Source organism: Maniola jurtina, chromosome 2 (assembly GCF_905333055.1).
Source record: "Maniola jurtina chromosome 2, ilManJurt1.1, whole genome shotgun sequence".
Lineage (NCBI taxonomy): Eukaryota > Metazoa > Arthropoda > Insecta > Lepidoptera > Nymphalidae > Maniola > Maniola jurtina.
In genome coordinates this window covers 16,464,301-16,471,745 of record NC_060030.1, presented here as the reverse complement: position 1 = coordinate 16,471,745, position 7,445 = coordinate 16,464,301, and the positions used below count along the sequence as shown (strand labels likewise).

General features: G+C 35.7%; 1 protein-coding gene across 3 annotated transcripts in view; it reads left to right on the top strand.

Moving 5' to 3' along the window:
- Nucleotides 1-1,004: 1,004 nt before the first annotated feature.
- The window catches only part of LOC123875796 (nucleolar protein dao-5-like), a 151,695-nt gene continuing 145,254 nt past the window's right edge, over nt 1,005-7,445 (top strand). For 2 of the 3 annotated variants that reach the window (XM_045921828.1, XM_045921848.1), the window contains exon 1: nt 1,005-1,122. The gene's annotated coding sequence lies outside the window, so the exon portion shown is untranslated. The remainder of the gene's footprint in view (nt 1,123-7,445) is intronic. The other variant, XM_045921838.1, reaches the window with a different exon arrangement.

The window sequence follows — 7,445 nt, the reverse complement described above, 5'->3', positions numbered from 1 at the left end:
ATAATTACTCTATCTTAACTTAAACCTTATTTTTAAACCATAACTGGCATAAGCTATGTAGTTATAAAGTTTTAGACAAGGTATTCTCTTCGTCATCTTTTTATTCAGCTTCGCTTTTTTTTTTTTTTTCAGTGTGTGTTTATATTTTTTTTTTTTTTTTTTTTAATTATGAGGTACGCCCACAGCATGTTCACAAAACACTTAAAAAATACAATAGTATAGTCTTATTCAGTGTGACACACCACTTACGGGCACACACTACTTATGCGGGTAACACAATGTAATATACATGACCGATCGCATAATATTAGTATATAATAAATTTGGGCTTTCTTGAGCTTCGGGCAAATCACGTACCTTCCGTGTTTCTGCGATAGGATTAAGCTTCTATTCGTTTAAGTATCTTTTAAGCAAACTGAGGACACTAGAGTACATAGAGTTTTTTAGAGTAGTTTTTTTTTATTCACTATAGGCGTGCGCTTGATTACAATCACACCTGATGGAAAGTGATTATGTGGCCTAAGATGGGTGGCGTTTACCTAGGAGCCTATGCCTATTCACTCTTGTTTTAAAGATACCCGGATTGTAATTGGTAGAAAACACAGAAGAGAATCCCAAACCTTAGCCATGCGTATGAGGAATGATGACGCAAATCGTTTTGTGTGCGTAGGTGGAATGTCGACGACATAAGGATGGAAACTCGCCCGACGTCTTGCGGTTCGGTGGTAAAATGGCAAAGGAGAGACAAGATCGAAAAATGCATACTTTCCGAAAAATATCCTGTTAAACATTGATAAGAAGGCGACTTTATGGCTGTGATTGAAACTTTGAAGTTTCGCCAACAAAGGAGAGTCTTCGCCTGTGAGTTACCAGTAGAGTAACTACTCTACTCTACTGGTAACTACTACCAGTTTCAGACAAATACAATGAACCGTCTGCAATAATCTTTGACAGAAAGCCTTGTCCGCTTTCCACGCTGCGGCCTGCGCCCGCGCCGACATAACGGGCCGGTGCGCAGCCGCCAGTGCATGTGCCGGGTGTCGCGAGTGTTGCTGCCTGACGCGTTGTGTTTACGACAACTGTGTTGTGTGTTGTGATACTTTCCCACCAGGATCTTACCAGGTGAATACTGTGTTTTTCTACTTATTTTTTAAGCTACTACTACTAGTATAATTAGTTAGTGTTGAGAAAGAGTTTATCCTGTTCTCTTTGTAAAAAGTAACTTAATGATCGTGAAAATATGATTTGTAATAAATAAATTAATTGCAATTTTCTTTTGAGTTCTGACACGATTTTGAAACCGTTGTTTTTATTATTAACTTAAGTTCACTAATAATTATTATATAAGCGAATGTGGGTTTGTTTGTTTGTTGATTGGTTTGTCCTTTAATCACGTTGCAACGACTTAATTTTTCGCACGAAGATAAATAGTAGGGAGTGATATTTTATCTCGGAAAATCATATTTCCAAGGGATTTTAAAGAATCTTAATCCACACAGACCACGCGGACAAAGTCGAGGGCATCAGTTAGTATGTTATAACTTATAAAATAACTAGGTACCTACTTAACTAACTACTGAAAGTTGTTATTTAGTTAGTTAAAAAGTAGTTGAGTTAAATTTTAATCTGGTTGCGAAGATAGATTCTGTTTTAATTAACGTGAAATTGCCATTTGCGAGTTCTTATTTTTCCACATCATTAATGCAGTTTTCTTCGACACGATTTTATATACGCTGTTTTTGCAATTTATTTTATTTAACTGCTTAGCTAGGTAAGTAGGTATTTAGTTAGTTGCCTAGTTTACCTTCTTTGTTGACACAATGGTTAGGTATTTTGAGGATAAAATAATTTTGTTTTTTAAGTGGTTCCGTACCTACTTAAGTAGGTAGGTACTTCATCATAGAAAAAGGAAAACTTAAATGATCACTTTTGTCCGTCCGTCTGTCTGTCTATCCTTTGTCAAGGCTATTTTGAATCTCAGAACCCCATAAACTTATGTCATTTAGGTACCTACTTCAATCGATGCGGAAATCTTAGAGAATTTTATTACTTCATTTATGTACATCCATAGCAGAAAATTATACGGTATTTGCCTATGTCAAAAAGAAATTATTTCTTAGGAATTATTAAATAAAGGGTCTTCAAAATCCGTAAAATCTACGTCCTTTGTTAGTTTTAGGTGTAACAATCATTTTAAATTATCGATTAAACTAAAAAATCCTAAATCCTATCAAACTATCCTAGAGTATGTGGAAAAATACATCTACCTAGGAAAGCAAATATCTTTTAAGCCACATTGTAATGCCGAAGAGGTGGAAAGAAGAATAACAATGGCCTGGAATAAGTACTGGTCGATGAAAGAAATTTTTAAAAATCGATTGCCAGTAACTCTCAAAAAAATTGCCATGGACTCTTGCGTGCTTCCGTGCCTTACCTACGGCGCTCAAACCTGGGTTTTTACCAAAAATATAAAAAACAAAATAAGAGTATGTCAACGAGCTATGGAGCGCAGTCTCTTAAATATTAAAAAAATTCAAAAATTTAAGGCATCAGATATAAGAGAAGAAACAAATATGATAGATTTCCTAAAACATGCTCTCTCATTAAAGTGGAAATGGGCCGGCCATATTGCGAGACTGCAGGACGAGAGAAGGACTCAAAAAGTCACTACGTGGATCGGACCTCAAGGCAAAAGAAGACGTGGAAGACTGAAATGAACTCTAGATGGGAAGATGATATCATATCCGTTGCGGGCAGAGACTGGAAGGAGTTGGCAAAAAATAGGAAAAACTGGTCAGTTTTGGAGGAGGCTACACCCAAGAGGGTTTCTCATCTTCACACTAACAGATATATATGTATATTAATAAACATGTAAACATAATTAAAAAAAAAAAAAAAATCAAGTAGAAAGAGATAGAATAATAGAGCGATAAATTACAGAATAAGAATAATAGTAAAAGAAATTAAATTGAAAATCATTTGAAATAAATTCAATAATAAATAATAATTATACTCTCTATTGTATGTTTAATGTAATTTGACATAACTGGATAAATTGAATTGAATAATGTAATTTGACATAGATAAATTTTTGTTTATAAAAAGAATGTAAATTATTGTAAGATTAGTAATCAATTTTAATGTACATATTATAAACAGTAATTACTGAATAGGAATAATTAATAAGACTTAGTAAAAATAAATTGAATTAATATGTAATTTTAAACAATATCAATAATAACTTTAGGTATACTACTTTATATTATTTTAAAAATGTAATTTAGTTTTTGTAATTTTTTGTTTATCTAAAAATATTAATGACTGTAAGATTAGTTATAATTGTTTAATATGATATTGTTCATAACGACTAGTATAAATTATATTGTAAAATGATCAAATGTGAAATGAAGAGAGAAAATAAAAGGCTTATTATTATTATTATTATTATAAACTAAAAAAGCACGTCAAATCATTGTGACGTCACATGCCAGTATTTCATAGAAGCTCGCATAATACTAATCGCGTGACTTGTTATCAAACACCGGGATTGCTGTACAAATTTCATGTCTCTATTTTTTTTTTGTTAAACTTATTTTCATACAAAAAGTCCCCTTGAGTGACAATCACCAGAAAGGACACTTCCCATTAAACCTTAGGCTCAAAGGAAGGTATTGTGACACAAGTAAAGGGAGTAACCGATAACCAGAAATCCCGTGTTAAATGAAATCAGTCCACGCAGCTACGTTCATAACCCAGTTAACTAGTAACGGAGTTAGTTTGTACCTGACTAAACAAAGTCGTTTATTAAGCATTTATTTAGTAGCAATTACCCTCGCTGAATTAACTGCGGAGTCAATGACCGTTAGGACTGACGTTAAGTAGCGCAGGCGATTTAAGAGTATCAGTTTCTCAGTTTCATGGGGGTTTAAAGAGTTGCTATGAGCTCACCTGCACCGGTAAAGAGTCGCGTGAATTTTTTTTTTTTTTTTTTAATTATATAGACTAGCGCTTGGCTGCAATCAGACCTGCTAGCAAGTGATGATGCAGCCTAAGATGGAGCGCGCTTGCCTAGAAGTTGCCTAGAAGTTGAATTTCTGAAAATACTTTCTTAGTGAGACTGAGGCGGTGGTGACCCAGCGGTTAAGACGTTGGCCTCCTAATCAGATGTCCGGGATTCAATACCGGGCACGCATCTCTATCTTTTCGGAGTTATGCGTGTTTCAAGCAATTGATTACTTACTTGTTTTAATGGTGAAGGAAATTGTGAGGAAACCTGCATGTCTGAGAGTTTTCCATAATGTTCTCAAAGGTGTGTGAAGTCTGCCAATCCATACTTGGCTAGCTTTGTGGACTGTGGTATAAACCATTCTCATCCTGAGAGGAGACATTAGGCCGTGGTGGGCCTGCGATAGTTGATAGTCTCTACTCTCTAAGCTAAACTAACGCTTCTAGTCTCTGTTATAGAGAAAACCAACATGCAAAATCTCAAAGATCTTTAGCATAACTAATATAATGTGAAAATAATAAAATTTCTACTAAGTTGTAATCAAGAAAACCAATGACAGTCCCTAATGAGCTTCAAATATCGAGGTTTTAGAACGAAATCTATGCAATGACGAAAAAAGTCGAAGATAATATTATGAAGATGTCGAATGTAATAAAAATAAAGAAACTGTGTTGTTCCATTCCAAAAGAACTTGTTCCTTATTTGAATTTCAGTATTTTAAATAGCCGAAACTTTTTGATAGGAAATATGGCCAGCATTTCAGTTGGATATAATACTTAGCTAGGTGCCTCTTTTTTGTTAACGTGGGTGAGGTCTTCTTATAAGATTATGGTTATATAGGACTTTTACCTACTGAAGCCAACCTCAGCGGATATTGGGAGGTTCCGGGATCTAATTGGGAGGCTTGGCCGAAATCAATCGAGGTAGGTATTCAAGCATAGATTATCTAAAGTTTCAACTTAGCGAAGAGTTAATTCAGTGCGTATTATAAGGCGCCATTTGTGTGTTTGACAAATATTTTCGACTGAAATTAGGTACTAATTTTAGTAGGCTTGTAGTGATGTCGAGCAGCTGTTCACACAGTTTGGCGAAGTGGGCTAATGTTACAAGTTACAAGTAAGCGGGTAAATGGTGGGTAATTAAAACCGACAGTTTTACTTTTACCGCTTCGGGCTGGTGGTCGAACTCAATATCTCTCTAATGCTATGTGATAAAAACCGGCCAAGTGCGAGACAGACTCGCGCACCGAGGGTTCCTTGCTCGGGTATTTTTTGCACGATAAATCAAAACAGATTTTTATATGCATAATAGGCATAAAAATCAATAAAAATCTGTTTTAGAATGTACAGATAAAACCCTTTCACATGATACCCCACTTGGTATAATTATATTATGTACTTTGAAAATTGAAATTACTATTTAATTGTTCGTGAACACATTTTAATTTTTATCTTGTGATGTAACCACAAATTCACGGTTTTCGGATTTTTTCCTTTGACCTACTTACCTGTCAAATTTCATGATTCTACTAGGTCAACGGGAAGTACTTTATAGATTTTCTTGACAGACACGACGACGGACAGACGGACAGACAGATAGACAACAACGTGATCCTATAAGGGTTCCGTTTTTCCTTTTAAGGTACGGAACCCTAAAAACCGAAATTCATAAGGACAAAGTCGCAGGCTAGTAATAAAATAATGTGCAGGCAAATTGATAGCACATAACGCAACAGTTATACAATACGAGCTAAGCTAAACGCGGAATGGTCGCCAGTAAGGGCTATTACGTGGATATCTGGTTTCTGGTCGGATGCAATGCAATAGCTTGCGGTGCGACGCGGCGGCCTACTGGGCCGAAACCTCGATACTGGTGCAGACCAATATTATACAGAGCTTGCCTTTTTAGGGTTTCGTATCTCCAGAGAAAACCTAGCCAAGTGCGAGGCAGACTCGCGCACCGAGAGTTCCGTACTCAGGTAATTCTTCAGACATTTTGCACGATAAACCAAAAACTATTATACATACAAATAAATGATAATCTATTTTAGAATATGCAGTTAAAGCCCTTTCATTTGATATCCCACTTGGTATAGTTATCTTATTTTGAAATTTTTTTTGTGATGTAACCACAAAGTCTCGGTTTTCGGATTTTTTCCTGTACTTGTGCTATAAGACCTACCTAACTGCCAAATTTCATGATTCTAGGTCAACGAACAGGAAGTACCTAGGTTTTCTTGACCTACCTAGGTAGGTATTTTATACTTTGTACAGTCTACTGGGAGCAGTCTACTAGACTGCTTTTCTGTTTTCCTTTAGCAGCTCTAGATTGCATTGTTCTGTGTGTTATTCCGTTATTTTATCTCGAACTAAAATAATGATAAATCTTTATAGTTAAAATAAATCTGTCATCCTTGAAATGAGATCTACGAAGAGAAGCTATCCTATTATCTTTAAATTAACTTTATTTTGCGTTTGTAGTGAATTGTTTGATCTCAGATCCTGTTATGGTTTTTTTCTTTTACATAGCTGGCAAGACATTATCCTAAAATAATAATTAATATAACACATTGAAACATGTTTATATGTGCTACCAAACAATTCTATGGATTGTAAAGAAATAACACGTTAGAATACATTTATAGAGTAGTAGAGCGAATAGAGTTCTTTTACGAAAAAAAAACATGATTTGCTATTCAGTGTTGTGCAATTACAAATATAAATAACTAGCCGATGCCCGCGACAGTTTATTCTAGTGCTTCTTCTGCTTGAAGCATTCTGGCTTTGCTCAACTGGTGGAAGCGCCCGGGATATTCAACCCTTAGCTACCTATATGTGATGTGTGACATAACTTACGAAATAAACATTTTTCTTTCTTTCTCTTCTGAGTTTTGTAGATTTTCATACAAACCTCAACGGATCTTGGCACAGTTTGGATAAGTACAGCATTTACATACTTGTCGCACTTGCCGAATAGATTGGGCCAATGTGTTCTGGATCCAATGTGTTCTTGCATATTTCATTGCGAACTGAACAAATGAGACAAAACACGCGCAAGGCCAGAAAACTGTGGGAACTCCCAACAATGCCGAGTTCCCTTTATTTTTGCCCGCCTTTCTAACTGCGGGTGACGTAACATCCTACATGTAAGTACATCAATTCATGTGTAGCCTTTAAGCACAACGGCTACAATACAACAAAACTGATTTTAAGGAAAATTGTGAGAAGAATCGTTGTCATACCAAGAAAGATATGAGAAAAACGAAAACTGTCCGCCAATTGTTTGACGAGCTCTGTGGTATAAATGAGGTCCCGGGGTTTAACTTGGGAATTTATAATTTCTAAATTGTCTCTGGTCTGGTTTAGTGTATTACAGGCTACCTTCGTACTGACATAGCCGTGTCGCCAAGCGATTTAGCGTTCCGGTACGATGCCGTGTA